Genomic DNA, 15,449 nt, shown 5'->3' with positions numbered 1-15,449 from the left:
TGAAACAGATACTGACAAAAGCACGATTTGAATCTACAACAGTAGAACATAAATGCAGTGTCAAAAAGTGTAACCGAAGTAACTGTGGTACATGCCAACATATTTTAGAAGGCACACATATAGAATTCAACCACAAAGGTTTATTTTGGGTACACAGGGATATGGATTGTTCCGTTAACAATGTTATCTATGTAATTACATGCCAAGGTTGCAAAAAACAATACATTGGTCATACCAATCAGCTGAGAGCCAGAGTGCGCGTACACAAACAGCAAATAAAACAACCTGAAACAAGATGCATACCCTTGAGTTCACATTTAAATACATGTGCGGCACAAAAAGATATTAAATTCACCATTTTCCCATTTTATCACATAGATACCAATGATGAAATCAAAAGAAAGACAAAGGAAATGTATTTTATTAGAAAGTTTTGTCCACTTCTTAATGCTCTTCGTTAGATAAAAGCAACAATGACGTAATTAAATCAATCCCCTTCTACTACAGTAACGTCATAATATGTATGACGTCATATTTAGCAGTTATTTAGCAGATCCTTTCTGAAGATAACATTGAAACATGTAAAAGGATCATTATTTCTTTAAATTGTTTTTTAAAATACATATATACTGTACACTTGTTTTCTTTTATCATTTTTATATATATATATATATATATATATATATAGATATATATAGATATATATAGATATATATATATATATATATGTGTGTGTGTGTGTGTGTGTGTGTGTATGTCACCAAATTATTATTTTGAGTAATAGCCAGTCAATATTAATACTGTAAAAAATATGTCCCTATGTACAGTTTGTTTTAACAACACCACTAGACGACATTGATTTGTTAATCACTGGCTATGGGGTGTCAAATATTTGGTAATTTTGACGCATTGGTCATAGAGAGAAAACCCGCTAAATTGTTCCATTAGTAACAACGAATCTTTTATTTACACCATTCCACAAATATATCAGTCGAGGTGCACTGGCTGGAACGAGAAATAGCCCAATGATCACAGTCACTGGGATCGATCCACCACTGTGCTACTTCTCGCCACTGACAATTCTCAGAGGTCTCTCACGGCATTTTTTACATCCATTTTTTGTCTATTCCAGGCAGTCCTTCCACATACTGAAATTCTCATTTGGGTCGACGCTTCAATACGGTTTGTTACTGGTAATCTGAAACCTTTGTTTGATGGTGTTCGTTCATCGGGTTTATTGCTGTACCTCACCCCTTTTTCAGCTGGACAGTTCACATCAAAGAAAATGTTCAAATATTTTGGAGATAGCGCTTGCCAGTTCGAAACGTACTTTCAACTTGGGGCTGGGTTTATAGCAGCACAATGAACGTTTCATGAGGGACGTCATGTTTAAGACGTGGTGGGCATGCGCTGTAGACCCAGAATGCATGTGCATCGATTACGATAATCGGGAACTGAGCTGCAATATGACGATTAGAAAATACTCCAAGTGTCATAGATTTGACCAGGCGACCCTCACTCGGATGCTGGCGAAGCTGTTCAGAGAATTTACGTTCAGTTTCAGATCGCCATATACAAAGTATTTCAGTGTGAAACAGGAACATTCCGAGAACTACTTTGCAGAACTGGAGGCCAAAATACACAGGGATATGAGTGATAGAAATAAAATAAAATACTGAAAGAAAAGAAATGATGGATCATACCAACACTAACACGATTTAGTGACTGCAACCAAAACCCTCGCCAATAGTGGCAGGAAATCTATATCAGTTAAATTTGGTCTACAATACCACGTGTTCCCTTATTTCTTTATGCCAGTCTATATCAGTTAAATTTGGTCTACAACCCCACGTGTTCCCTTATTTCTTTATGTCAGTCTATATCAGTTAAATTTGGTCTACAATACCAAGTGTTCCCTCATTTCTTTATCTCAGTTTATATCAGTTAAATTTGGTCTACAGTACCAAGTGTTCCCTTATTTCTTTATGTCAGTCTATATCAGTTAAATTTTCTCTACAATACCACGTGTTCCTTTATTTTGTTTTCTCTCATCGCTAGCTATGCAAGACGGACCCATTCCATGACATCAGCCCATACGAAATAAGTATTATAGGTTATCTCAATCTATATCAGTTAAATTTGGTCTACAGTACCAAGTGTTCCCTTATTTCTTTGTCTCAGTCTATATCAGTTAAATTTGGTCTACGGTACCAAATGTTCCTTTATGTCTTTATGTCAGTCTATATCAGTTAAATTTGGTCTACAATACGAAGTGTTCCCTTATTTCTTTATCTTAGTCTATATCGGTTAAATTTGGTCTGCAATACCAAGTGTTCCCTTATTTCTTTATCTCAGTTTATATCAGTTAAATTTGGTCTACAGTACCAAGTGTTCCCTTATTTCTTTATGTCAATTTATATCAGTTAAATTTTGTCTACAATACCACGTGTTCCTTTATTTAGTTTTCTCTCATCCCTAGCTATGCAAGACGGACCCATTCCATGATATCAGCCCATACGAAATAGGTTTGTATAGGTTATGATGTCATTGCTTTTAAAGGAATACTTAAGCAAGCCTTTTGGACTGGTGTGCATATTCTACAATAAATAATGCACATAATTGCTTAATATCAACAAGGATAATCTTATATTTAATTAATAAAACGGTTAAATGTGACGGCTATTATACATAACAGGTGCAGCCATTTTCTTCCATTCCAGTGATTATGCCTTCTGTCGAGCCGGTGGTTACGTAATACTTAACACGTAACGTCCGGACTGAGTCTTAGTACTAGAGAAACAAATGTAGGGCCTACCTGGTTTTTTGCGGGACGATAAAATAGGCATGCTTTGCAATGTTCTGTAATAATATCCATCCCAGTAAGCCAGCAATAAGTATATATTATTTTTCAATACAAAATTGTACCATGTTTTGTCCATGCATTAACCTACGTACTTTTTCTTTCAAGTTATTTTCGTGCTTATATCCAATTTAGGTTCAAGCACGCTGTCCTGGGCACACACCTCAGCGATCTGGGCTGTCTGTCTAGTACAGTGGGTTAGTTGTTAGTTGGTTAGTGGTTAATGAGAGACAAAAGGAGAAAAATGTGTAGTGGTCTGTTAGTTGCCTCTTCCTGTGATTCCTGATTGGCAGGTGTCTGTTTCATAGGTAACCAGACGAGCCAATTAATTTCCAAGATTTTTACAAGACCAAGCAAATTATTTTGGAATATTTTTGTGCACACACATTTGACCTCTAGTCAAATTATATTTTTTGATACTGTGACATACAATATATATTTTTTAAATAATTGGTTATTAACGCCGATATAAACAAGACCGATTTTAAGAAATCTTTTTAGAAACTTCAACCGCAGATTCTGCGTGGAATCTCTTCAAATCAAACAAGTTAACGAGTCCTTTGGTATTTTAATTGAATTCACACATACCTCATCAGATATTTAAACCAAAATATATTATTTTAATATTTGTTTACTAAAACATTTGTCATGTAGATTTTTATCTGAATCTCAGGCATTTGAAAAAAGTTCTAGTATTTTAACTGAAATATTTCAATATTAGATTTTAGATAATTTAACTTAAAACATTTTGATTTAACCTCTGATCTTTTAGTTCAAACTGACATTTTAACAGACATTTCAGATGTTTTAATTCCACCTCAGATGTTATAACTGAACGTTAGACAAGTAACTAAAACCTAGCTTTTTAATTCCACCTCAGACATTTTAACTTAGACCTCAGGTGGTTTGATCTCGGACATTTTAGTTAAAGCCTCAGGAATTTTAATTCAACCTCAGACATTTTACCTTAAACCTCCAATTGCTCATGTTTTTATACATATCTGAGGTTTTCATTGTCATATAATGTTAACAGGACTTGATGTATTTTATTTTCATTTGCTTTCTTGTCTAACTGTTATCGGTTTGTAATGCAGACAACACATACTGCAATCTTTTTAAGGGAAGAATCGCTGCATCCACACATTTCTTTGGATCTTCAACTAAATGTCTTCCATGTTTGTCAAGGGAATAACAGCAACATTGTTGACGCTGTATTTTTGTGAACACAAAGCAGTTTGTGATCTCAGATTTTAATGTTTCTCTTTCAGGGTTTCTGCCAGAGGGTAAAATGGGTATAACACCAGTCCCTATTAGTCTCCCACCGGAGTTTTACGTCCGTCCGTCCGTCCATCCGTCTGTCCCACTTACTGTTTTCCGTAGGTTTTATTACACAGTGCCTTGAGATATTGTATAGCTTTATCATGTAGTTATAGATAAAGTTTGACTTTCATGACAATTTACCCATATTTCACAGAGTTATGGCCCTTGAACTTAGGAGATACGAACATTTGTTTTCCGCATGTGAAATTTTGTGTACAGCTTTATCCGCATGTGTGGCCCTACTTAGGAGATACGAACATTTGTTTTCCGCATGTGAAATTTTGTGTACAGCTTTATCATGTAGTTGCAGATCAAGTTTGACTTTCATGACAATTTACCCATATTTCACAGAGTTATGGCCCTTGAACTTAGGAGATACGAACATTTGTTTTCCGCATTTGAAATTTTGTGTATAGCTTTATCATGTAGTTGCAGATCAAGTTTGACTTTCATGACAATTTACCCATATTTCACAGAGTTATGGCCCTTGAACTTAGGAGATACGAACATTTATTTTCCGCATTTGAAATTTTGTGTATAGTTTTATCATGTAGTTGCAGATCAAGTTTGACTTTCATGGAGATTTACCCATTTTTGACTTATGGCCAGATCGAGCTTTATTTTCATGGGAAATTAAACAAAACAATCTAATTTTTATATTGTTTGCCATATATAAACTTGGTTTTGTTTAACGACACCACTAGAGCACATTGATTTATTAATCATCGGCTACTGAATGTCAAACATTTGGTAATTTTGACTCGTAGTCATCAGAGGAAACCTGCTACATGTTTTTTATTAGTAGCAAGGGTTCTTTTATATGCACTTTTCCACAGACAGGACAGCACATACCACAGCCTTTTACCAGTTGTGGTGCACTGGTTGGAACGGTAAAAACCCAATTACCATATATAATGCATGCACTTTTATGCTGTTGAATATTGTAGAATTTGTAGGAGCCCTTTTTAAATGTTGCATCCTCTCTGGAAACGTCCTGCATTTGTTCCTGACATGAACTCTGTGTGTATAGTAATATGGCATGACTCATCACCTGAGAAACATTGGTTTAGCCAAGTGTATGTTTGAATGTAGAATTTTTACATGTACATGTGTATCCAGGGTTCATACGCGTCCTGTAAATCCTGGAATATCCTTGAATTTTGTGATTTTAAAATCCAGGCTTGCAATGTCCTAGAAATAGTATTAAATTTTATTGTGTCCTGGAAATTTCAGCCAAAAATTTAATGGTTTATTTTGTTTGGCATCTTTACTTTTGTTGTCCTCATAACCTGTCTAAATTCAGACAACAGTTTGTTATAAAAACATCCACTGATTGAACATTTCATGTCCTGGAATATGTTTTAAAATGTCCTGGAAATGTCCTTGAATTTTATGTTTGTTTTAAATGTAAGAACCCTGGACTATTGTTAAAACTGAATATCTGTAGTTTTAAGAGAGAGTATTTCTACTCTGTAGACAGATTCGTGTGTTGTTAATATTTACTGTGTAGTTGTTAGTGCTAGTATGTGTATACTGACTTTTTAAAAAACTAATTGTATCTCATACAATAACGAAATATATATTAACAAATTTAAAATTGTTGGACTATAGTGTTTGTGTTTGTAGTCGTAAGTAGATTGTGCAATAACTTTTTCTTGATTTTCTTAGTTTTTGTTTTGATTTTGATTTGCAATAATATTGTTTTATAGTGCTCCTAATAAAAGTGGAGGGATTTCCAAACAACTTGCCATAGAAATTTATCAGTCATATTTATCGTGTTGTATTTTTTAGTTGTTTTTTTTTGGTTAAATTGTGTACTATTTAAAAAAAAATCTACCAATTGTTTCGTTAACGGTATTTTAAAGGTGTACCTAATCATCTGGGGCCTTATTCACTGAATTCTCTCAACTTTACGATATCGCAGTGCAATGCTAAAAGACTTGCAAAGAGAATGCTTTGTTGTCTAGCAGAGTCTGAGAAAGAAAGAAAGAAAGAAAGAAGAAAGAAATGTTTTATTTAAAGACGCACTCAACACATTTAATTTACGGTTATATGGCGTCAGACATATGGTTAAGGACCACACAGATATTGAGAGCGGAAACCCGTTGTCGCCACTTCACTACTCTTTTCGATTAGCAGCAAGGGATCTTTTATATGCACCATCCCATAGACAGGATAGCACATACCACGGCCTTTGATATACCAGTCGTGGTTTTCTGGCTGGAACGAGAAATAGCCCAATGGGCCCACCGACGGGGTCGAGCGAGCTCTTTACCACTGGGCTACATCCCGCCCCAACAGAGCCTGAGAGAGCTTTGTGAATTAGGCCCCTGATCTACAGAATTTTATTTTTATGAGTAATTATTGTGACTATAATATTGACCAAACGGTGGCGTGTGCTTTCCTGTTATTCTCATTACCTGGTATTTGTTTAATTGGCCTCGTCGGTGAGCCCACTGAGCTATTTCTTGTTCCAGCCAGTGCACCACAACTGGTTTCCTGGACCTATACCCGAGCTATTTTAATTTCATTTACACTTCTTTTCATGCTTATCTCCAATTAAGGTTCAAGCACGCTGTCCTGGGCACACACACACACACACACACACACACACACACACACACTGACCTATCTGGGCTGTCTGTACAGGACAGTGGATTAGTGGTTAGTTAGGAAGAAGCATGACGTACCTTTACACATCCCCATTGAGTTGTTAAGCTGACTGGATGGGAGGCGGTACCGGTCCGATGGCTTAACCACTATACTACCGAGGTCGGTTTCCGCCTGCAAGTCTTGATTGAGGGGCCATCCATAAATCTAGGATTTATCACACACCTTTTGTACATTTCATCATAACTCGTCCCCCACCCCCACCACACCCCACCCCACCCCACCCCTTGTACGGATGTACGTTTATCCCCTGGGGTGGGATTTAGCTCAGTCGGTCGAGTTCTCGCTCGAGATGCTTGCATCGCAGGATCGAACCACCTAGGTAAATCCATTCAGCTGGCTGGGATTTTTCTCGTTCCGACCGGTGCACCACAACTGGACAAATGCTGTGGTTACGTGCTTTCCTGTCTGCGGGAAAGTGCATACAAAAGATCTCTTGCTGCATTGTGAAAAATGTAGCAGGTTTCCTCTGATGACTACGAGTCGGAATTACCGAATGTTTGACATCCAATAGCCGATGATTAATTAATCAATGTGCTCCAGTGGCGTCGTTAAACAAAACAAACTTTACTTTCCACACATTCGAATTATGAGCTACATTCTTTGGAAATTTCGAATTAAATAAAAGTTAATTCAAGTCCATATTATAGATCGTCTTCAACTGGTAGTGGGGGGGGGGGGGGGAGGGGGGGAGAGACAGGGGATCATATCCTGATCGCTTCAGTTTCTGACGCTATGGTAAATTGTGAATGATCCCCCATCTTTTTGTCGACATGGTTGCATATTGTTTACAAAAAAACAAACAATATCCCTCCAATCCCTCTAATCGCTTGCCTAGCCTCTGTATCTTCAAAAAAAGAAACGCAAAAGGGTACAAATGGGTTATAACTCCGTTTTATGACAATCTTTGTGAATAAGGTCATTGCATGTCCCAAACATGCCCACGGTTACGTAAAACGCAGCTACTGTAACCGCAAAACGCAGCCACGTGCAAACCATGTCCACCACTGCACGTGCGTTGTCTTCACGTGCAACATGAACACCGACAGTATAAAAGTGCAGGGTGTTCGCTTGCCTAGCCTCTGTATCTGGCCGACAGTTGACAATCCAGGACATGCCACGTCTCAGTGAACCGCAGAGAAACAATGCCATCGGCCGACTAGACGCAGGCGAATCCAGAACGGCCGTTGCCAGGGCATTCCATGTGTCCCCAAGCACCATCTCCAGACTGTGGGACCGTTACCAGCAACATGGATCAACACGTGACCTCCCTAGATCCGGTCGACCACGGGTCACTACCCCCGGGCAGGACCGCTACATCCGGGTACGCCACCTTCGGGAACGATTGACTACTGCCACCTCCACAGCCGCAGCAATACCAGGTTTGCGCAGAATATCCGACCAGACCGTACGGAACCGCCTACGTGAGGTAGGAATTCGTGCCAGACGTCCAGTTCGAGGTGTCATCTTAACACCACAACACCGTCGACTCCGACTGCAGTGGTGCCAGATTCATCGACAATGGCCTCAACTGCGATGGAGACAGGTGTGGTTCAGCGACGAGTCCCGATTTCTGCTCCGACGTCATGATGGAAGATGTCGCGTGTATAGGCGTCGTGGTGAACGTTATGCGGCAAACTGCGTGCAGGAAGTGGACAGATTCGGCGGGGGTAGTGTCATGGTGCGGGCAGCCATCTCACACACTGGCAGAACTGACCTGGTCCACATGCAGGGCAACCTGAATGCACAGGGCTACATTGACCAGATCCTCCGGCCACACATCGTTCCAGTTATGGCCAACGCCAACGCAGTGTTCCAACATGACAACGCCAGGCCTCACACAGCACGTCTCACAACGGCTTTCCTACAGAACAACATTAATGTCCTTCCTTGGCCATCGATATCACCGGATTTGAACCCAATTGAGCATCTATGGGACGAGTTGGACCGACGCCTCCGACAGCGACAACCACAGCCCCAGACCCTGCCCGAGCTGGCAGCAGCCTTGCAGGCCGAGTGGGCCACCATCCCCCGGGACGTCATCCGTACTCTGGTTGCTTCAATGGGCAGGCGGTGCCAGGCAGTTGTCAACACACGCGGAGGCCACACCCGGTATTGACTCCAGATGACCTTGACCTTGGTGGTGTGTCCTATCACTTACTCACAATGGACTAGAGTGAATTGTGAACAATCCTGCAACATTTGGTAATTATCGGACTCACCATTCAATAATTAAATCAATTCTCCAAATGTTACGACAATGTGGTTTTGCGTTTCTTCTTTTGAAGAGTATATGTATGCATACTTAAATGAATATTTATAGCTTTATATGTGCATACAGAATGTCAACGAGATATTAACACACTAGAACAAGGGATGAAAATAGTTAGTTTTTGGGGTGGGGTTTTTTTTGGGGGGGGAGGGGGTGTTATCTCACAAATTGTTTCACACCGTTGTGCATATATTTAAGATAGTACTGCCTATAGTTAACACTCCCCTACAAATGGCAGGGTTGTCGAAGGTAGGGGCGGGACGTAGCCCAGTGGTAAAGCGCTCGCTTGATGCGCTTTCGGTCTGCGATCGATCCCCGTCGGTGGGCCCATTAGGCTATTTCTCGCCCCAGCCAGTGCACCACGACTGGTAAGTGTTATCCTGTCTGTGGGATGGTGCATATAAAAGATCTGTTGCTGCTAATCGAAAATAGTGGCGAAGGTAGTGGCGACAGCGGATTTCCTGTCTCAATATCTGTGTAGTTCTTAACCACATATCTGATGCCATATAGCCATAAATAAAATGAGTTGAGTGTGTCGTTAACTAAAACATTTCCTTCCTTATTGTCGAAGGTAAGACAAATATCCTGATGCCGTACCTGGTTTGCCACCGTTCCCTTCCTATACATCCCATGTTTTAATCCAGACACCGACTCCAAGCCCTGAGTGAGTGGTCCGCAAGGCTCAATGGGTAGGTGTAAACCACTTGCACCGACCAGTGATCCATAACTTGTTCAACAAAGGCCATGGTTTGTGCTATCCTGCCTGTGGGAAGCGCAAATAAAAGATCCCTTGCTGCTAATCGGAAAGAGTAGCCCATGTAGTGGCGACAGCGGGTTTCCTCTCAAAATCTGTGTGGTCCTTGACCATATGTCTGATGCCATATAACTGTAAATAAAATGTGTTGAGCGCGTCGTTAAATAAAACATTTCTTTCTTTCCAACAGGAAAATGGCTGCCATGCCAATCGCATCAGGTGGTTTCATGATTCCCATACCATAATGAATACCTCTCGCTATATGGTACCCATCTCTATATGTGTCTCTGTTTACAGGATTATTTAATAATAATTAATAAAAACATGGAGGGAGGAGGGATACACTAAACATTGTGTAGATTCCTAGCAAAAGACCATCAGTTGAGCGCCTGTTACATTAATTTCAGTGAAAATAATATGTACTAATATGTTTTTGGGGTATGCCGAACTTGGCCATGTCATTTACAGTTGCATAAGATCAAGTGTTTGGTAGCCATTTTGGATTTTAAAATGGCGATCATTATGATTGAAAAAAGAAGTATACTTTTTGATCTTTCATTTCAAGATCTACTTATTTTCATGCTTATATCCAATTAAGGTTCAAGCCCGTAATCTTTGAAAACCAGCTGGAATAAAGCTTGGTACACATTATGAGTTTGGTGGGCCAAACGGACAACGGGGCCTTGGTGGCGTCGTGGTTAAACCATCGGACTACATGCTGGTAGGTACAGGGTTCGCTGCCCGGTACCGGCTCCAACCTAGAGCGAGTTCTTAAGAGCTCAATGGGAAGGTGTAAGCCCACTACACCCTCTTCTTTCTCACTAACCACTAACCAACTAACTCACTGTCCTGGACAGACAGCCCAGGTAGCTGAGGTGTGTGCCCAGGACAGTGTGCTTGAACCTTAATTGGATATAAGGACGAAAATAAGTTGAAATGAAAAACGGTCAAAATGTCAACAGCATAAATGTCAGTGGAAAAAAAAGAGTCAACTATTAAAGTGGTACCCAGGTCAAAATGTTAACGTTCAGATTATATATAATTTGTAAAAAAACAAAAACAAAACAAACAAAAAACCCACAACTTACTGTTGTATAACCTTTCATTTGACCAATCAAAATACTGTTTGCATGTGGGTCCATTGGGCTATTTCTAGTTCTAGCCAGTGCACCACGACTGGTATATCAAAGGCGGTGGTATGTGCCACCCTGTCTGTGGGATGGTGCATATAAAATATCCTTGCTGCTAATCGAAAAGAGTAGCCCATGAAGTGGCGACATCGGGTTTCGTCTCTCAATATCTGTGTGGTCCTTAACCATATATCTAACGCCATATAACCGTAAATCAAATGTTTTGAGTGCGTCGTTAAAAAAAATATTTCTTTCTTTTTTTCTGTTTGCATACATTTGACAGCACTGACCGTGTATATGATTTTCTCAACAACAGAACATGGGTGTCTGTCTGTCTGTCTGTCTGTCTGTCTGTCTCTCTCTCTCTCTCTCTCTCTCTCTCTCTCTCTGTTTCTCCCGCTCTTTCTGTCTTTCTTTTTCTCTCGCTTTCTGTCTCTCTCTCTCTCGCTCTGTCTGTGTCTGTGTGTGCCTCTCTCTGTCTGTGTGTGTCTCTCTCTCTCTTTTTCTCTCTCTCCCTCTCTTTCTCCCTCTCTCTCTCGCTCTGTCTGTGTCTCAGTCTCTCTCTCTCTTTCTGTCTGTCTCCCTCCCTCTCTTTCTCCCTCTCTCTCTCTCTCTGTCTGTCTCTCTCTCTCTCTCTGTCTCTTTCTCTCGCACTCTTTCTGTCTTTCTCTCTCTCTCGCTTTCTGAAACTCTCGCTCTGTCTGTCTGTGTCTGTGTGTGCCTCTCTCTGTCTGTGTGTATCTCTCTTTCTCTCTCTCCCTCTCTCTCTCTCTCTCTTTCTCCCTCTCTCTCGCTCTGTCTGTGTCTCTGTCTCTCTCCCTCTGTCTGTGTCTCTGTCTCTCTCCCTCCCTCCCTCCCTCTCTCTCTCTCTCTCTCTCTCTCTCTCTCTCTCTCTCTCTCTCTCTCTCTCTCTCTCTCTCTCTCTCTCTCTCTCTCTCTCTCAAACACAGACACACAGGTTGACATTTTTGACCGAGATACCGTATTAAAGGTTGACATTCTGTCCATTGACATCTTGTCCGTTGACCTATTGACATTTTGTCCGTTGACATTTTGTTTGCACACCGGGCCGAACATATTTTTCCAAAAGTTTGCTCGCATATTCAATCTGATTAAAATTAGCTCTACTGGTATATACCAGTAGATCTAAAAGCATTGCGTGGACTCCCATGTTCAGGTGACATTTCATCTATAACTAACAATTTATGGGTATGGGTAACTATATTTACGTGCCCCTATCCACGAAGGTTCAGGCACGCCCACTGCGGAATTAGCCTCTGACTTCGCCAGTGACTGACTCCGGAGCAGGGGGGGGGGGGGGGGGGGGGGGGGGGGGGGGGTAAGTTTGAAGTGGGCGGAATTTGGAAAAAAGCCATTTAGTTAGCGCGGACCGACTAGCAGACACTTCATAAACAAGAAGTAACACCGAGTGGGAGCCGTGTTCTGATTGGCTGAATTTCGATTCCTCGGTGAAGCCTGTTTTTTACCTAAGTCTACAAAGAGTACTGCATACCGATACATGTCTGGACTCTAAAATTTTAGCCAAAAATGGTTAAGACTGCTCGGCCGAAAAGTTTTAAGGTGATTTTGAGCAATTGAACGGGCGCCAAAATAAAATGCGTTAGACTACTTATAAAAAAATAAACATGAGAATTTAGAACTGCTTCCAAAACGTTTAAAGTCTAACTAGCCCAATAAAAAAGGTTGGTACTCACGGAGGAAAAGGTTGGTAGGAGATTGGTGGGAGATTGGTGACTACGGCGAGGAGAGCCAAACTCTGGAATCGTAGTTGGGCAGGAACTGATGGAACTCTGGTGTGCCTAGGACTTTGGCAGCCTTAGGGTACTGATCACCTCCGAAGATCTTCTTCAGGATGCGATGGATTGAGACGTTATCCATCTGGGCGATCAGCAGAGCCTGGTTGTAGAGTTGTCCCTTGCGGTGTGTCACTAACAAACAGCTGATTCCGTCGTTTAGGCTGATGATATGGTTTTCGTACTCTCCCTCGCCGTTAGGGATCTTCCTAAATCCATGTTCGGAAGGGGGGCAGAGAAAGTCTTCAGGCCGAGTGATATCCATCCTGTAGCACTTGCCATATCGTTTGTTCAGGTGGCCGTGGAGCGTCCAGGCTTGAGTGCCTTCCACTGGTTCCGCCCCTTTGGGGGGCGGCGGCGGTTGTTGGGGAGGGTCCCTGCTGTTGGTGGTCGCAGTCGTCTCGGCCTTCCTCTTTCCAACGGCGGGTAGGGCCGAACTCCGGTCGTGCTCCTCCTTGGTAGCACGGTTAAATTCCGGAGTTGAAGTAGAGTGACGAATAGGGTGCCTGGTCGCTAACTCCGGGAACATGGGTTCGAACGGAGTTGGCGGTGGCGTAGTCGGCCGTGTGGTTTCTGTCGGGAGCTTGTCCAACTTCTTCCTCTCGGTCGTAGGCTGGGCTGTGGGCGGTTTCACAGAAGGAGCCGCCACCAGCGGTTTAGCCGCTGGCTTTGGCCCCCCCTGTTCCTTCCCTGGCGCGCTTTTCCTCTTCCTATATCTTCCTCTCTTCGGAGATGGTGGGTTCCCGTACACCAAGGTCACGGAAGCCCGTGACCCGGTGTACGATACCCGGTATTCCAACAGCATTCCGTATGACTTGAGCAATCCCCCCAGGTGGGGGGGCAGATCGAGAGAGCAAGGGCTGACGTCCGTCTTCATCGAAAGTAAATACTGAATGACTAACAATTTATGGGTATGGGTAACTATATTTACGTGCCCCTATCCACGAAGGTTCAGGCACGCCCACTGCGGAATTAGCCTCTGACTTCGCCAGTGACTGACTCCGGAGCAGGGGGGGGGGGGGGTAAGTTTGAAGTGGGCGGAATTTGGAAAAAAGCCATTTAGTTAGCGCGGACCGACTAGCAGACACTTCATAAACAAGAAGTAACACCGAGTGGGAGCCGTGTTCTGATTGGCTGAATTTCGATTCCTCGGTGAAGCCTGTTTTTTACCTAAGTCTACAAAGAGTACTGCATACCGATACATGTCTGGACTCTAAAATTTTAGCCAAAATAGTTAAGACTGCTCGGCCGAAAAGTTTTAAGGTGATTTTGAGCAATTGAACGGGCGCCAAAATAAATGCGTTAGACTACTTATAAAAAAAATAAACATAAGAATTTAGAACTGCTTCCAAAACGTTTAAAGTCTAACTAGCCCAATAAAAAAGGTTAGTACTCACAGAGGAAAAGGTTGGTAGGAGATTGGTGGGAGATTGGTAACTACGGCGAGGAGAGCCAAACTCTGGAATCGTAGTTGGGCAGGAACTGATGGAACTCTGGGTGTGCCTAGGACTTTGGCAGCCTTAGGGTACTGATCACCTCCGAAGATCTTCTTCAGGATGCGATGGATTGAGACGTTATCCATCTGGGCGATCAGCAGAGCCTGGTTGTAGAGTTGTCCCTTGCGGTGTGTCACTAACAAACAGCTGATTCCGTCGTTTAGGCTGACGATATGGTTTCGTACTCTCCCTCGCCGTTAGGGATCTTCCTAAATCCATGTTCGGAAGGGGGGCAGAGAAAGTCTTCAGGCCGAGTGATATCCATCCTGTAGCACTTGCCATATCGTTTGTTCAGGTGGCCGTGGAGCGTCCAGGCTTGAGTGCCTTCCACTGGTTCCGCCCCTTTGGGGGGCGGCGGCGGTTGTTGGGGAGGGTCCCTGCTGGTGGTGGTCCGCAGTCGTCTCGGCCTTCCTCTTTCCAACGGCGGGTAGGGCCGAACTCCGGTCGTGCTCCTCCTTGGTAGCACGGTTAAATTCCGGAGTTGAAGTAGAGTGACGAATAGGGTGCCTGGTCGCTAACTCCGGGAACATGGGTTCGAACGGAGTTGGCGGTGGCGTAGTCGGCCGTGTGGTTTCTGTCGGGAGCTTGTCCAACTTCTTCCTCTCGGTCGTAGGCTGGGCTGTGGGCGGTTTCACAGAAGGAGCCGCCACCAGCGGTTTAGCCGCTGGCTTTGGCCCCCCCTGTTCCTTCCCTGGCGCGCTTTTCCTCTTCCTATATCTTCCTCTCTTCGGAGATGGTGGGTTCCCGTACACCAAGGTCACGGAGGCCCGTGACCCGGTGTACGATACCCGGTATTCCAACAGCATTCCGTATGACTTGAGCAATCCCCCCAGGTGGGGGGGCAGATCGAGAGAGCAAGGGCTGACGTCCGTCTTCATCGAAAGTAAATACTGAATGCGCAAGAATCGAATGCTAACAATTTAAATATCGACCAATTACACTTCGCCTTTTATAGCGTTATTCGGAAGCATACAAATTCTAAAAATATCGGGCGAGACTATTTAAGCAATAGGCGAACTTGTTGGTCTATTTTAACATTGAAAAAACAGGGGGAAAAGTGCAGTAATAAACTCTGGATTGTATACTAGTATAAACAGATTTTATGGCTATACCATCATGGGTTTTTTGTTTTG

The sequence above is a fragment of the Gigantopelta aegis genome, chromosome 15 (genome assembly GCF_016097555.1).
Source record: "Gigantopelta aegis isolate Gae_Host chromosome 15, Gae_host_genome, whole genome shotgun sequence".
Taxonomy (NCBI): Eukaryota; Metazoa; Mollusca; class Gastropoda; order Neomphalida; family Peltospiridae; genus Gigantopelta; species Gigantopelta aegis.
The sequence above is the reverse complement of the archived record's forward strand: the minus strand, read 5'-3'. Positions refer to the sequence as shown.